This window comes from Peromyscus leucopus, chromosome 10 (assembly GCF_004664715.2).
Source record: "Peromyscus leucopus breed LL Stock chromosome 10, UCI_PerLeu_2.1, whole genome shotgun sequence".
In the NCBI taxonomy this organism is placed as follows: Eukaryota; Metazoa; Chordata; class Mammalia; order Rodentia; family Cricetidae; genus Peromyscus; species Peromyscus leucopus.
Window position 1 is genome coordinate 14,225,323 of NC_051071.1, and position 1,747 is coordinate 14,227,069.

General features: G+C 45.8%; 1 long non-coding RNA gene across 1 annotated transcript in view; it reads right to left on the reverse strand.

Annotated features, from left to right (window-relative positions):
* Nucleotides 1-203: 203 nt before the first annotated feature.
* The window catches only part of LOC114697935, a 7,295-nt gene continuing 5,751 nt past the window's right edge, over nucleotides 204-1,747 (reverse strand). Inside the window, exon 3 of the long non-coding RNA XR_005092303.1 lies at nucleotides 204-1,747. This exon is cut by the window's right edge and continues 41 nt beyond it. This is a non-coding gene — a long non-coding RNA (uncharacterized LOC114697935).

Sequence of the window (1,747 nt, forward strand, 5' to 3'; positions counted from 1 at the left end):
TGGAATGGAGATGTGGTTTTGGTTTTGGTTCATTTATTTATTTGTATCCCTCTCCCAGAATAGCAGTTCTCAAAGCATTGTCCAAAGGCCGTGTCTTCCTCAGGTTTACCATTACTGCAAAGAAACACCATGACCAAAAAGCAAGTTGGGGAGGAAAACATTTCCACATTGCTGTTTATGACCAAAGAAAGTCAGGACAGGAACTCAAACAGGACAGGAACCTGAAGGCAGGAGCTGATGCAGAGACCATGGAGGGGTGCTGCTTACTGGCTTGCTCATTATGACTTGCTTAGTCTATGAATTTTTATAGAGCCCCAAACTACCAACCCAGGGATGGCACCACCCACAAAGGGCTGGGCCCTCCTCTATCAATCACTAATTAAGAAAATTCCCTATAGTTAGAACTTAAGGAGACATCTTCTCATTTGAGGGACCCTCCTTTCAGATAACTCTAGCTTGTGTCAAAGTGACATAAAACCAGCCAGTACAATTGACCCCTTGTCAACTTGACACACAAACACATCACTGTTAAGTCATAACCTTTCCTTTCTTGTTCCTCCCCCAAGATCACAAACTAACATCAACCTTACAATAGAAACATTCCAATTTTTAAAAGTCCCCCATCTTTAAAAATCCAACACTTACAAATTCAGTCTCTTTAAAAGAGGCAGTCTCTTAAAAGCCAAAGTCTTTTAAAATTCAAAGTCTCTCAACTGTTCACTCTTGTCAAATCAAAAATAAATCAAATACTTTTACTTCAAGAGGAAAGTGCCAGCGCAGACTAAACAAAGCAAAACCAAACTCCAACAGTATAAAAAATTCAATGCCCAATCATCCAGGATTCACTCACGATCTTCTGGGCTCCTCCAAAGGGCTTGGGTCACTTCTCTGACTCCGCCCTCTGCAGCATGACCAGCTTGTCTTTTAGGCTTCGGCTGGCTCCACTCCACCACTGCTTGGTGGTCATCCCGTGATGCTGGCGTCTCCAAACATGCTTGGGTCTCTTGCTGCAACCAGGCTGCACTTTCACTGGCAGCCTCTCCTGGGCTCTCTTCAGGGACTCCAGCCCTGCTACACAGTGCCAATCCTCAGCTGCTCTCCATGACCCCTTCATGCCTCCTTCAAAACCAGCAACAACTGGGTGACTCTTATGCTACCAAGTTTGGTTGCCAGAATAAGGTACAATCTTGGTCATTTCTGGAACATATTTTCTGTGTGCTGACCCTGAGGAAAGACTTCCCAGGGGACTCCACCTCAATGATGATGGTCTCTTCTTAATCATGGCTGATTCTTCAGCTCCAGTTGACCAGCATCCATTGTCCCAGCAAAGCAAAGATTTTACTTCAGTGTTTCTGGTGTCTTGTTAATCACAGCTGATTCTTCAGCTCCGGCTGGCCAGACACTTCAGATTCTTCACAGAAATGGCCAGGTAGAGTCTTTACTTCCCTCTGAAACTTCACAAGCCAGGCCTCCGTCTTCTGCACGGCTCTCAACATTCTTACCTTCCAAGCTCCTACAGAACAGCTTACTGAGCTCTCAACACTCAATGTCTTTTCTAGCTTCGAGTTCCAAAGTTCTCCCACAGTCCTCCCCAAAGTATGGTCAGGTCTGTCAAAGGCCTCTCAGGAGGGCCTGTGAAGTCAACGCTATTTGCTAATACACAACAGTGTTGTCTCCTTCAGCCCCATCCCCTCCCAAGAGAACTCAGGAATTTCCCAGCAGTCCTGCAGGGCAGGCATGAGCAGGG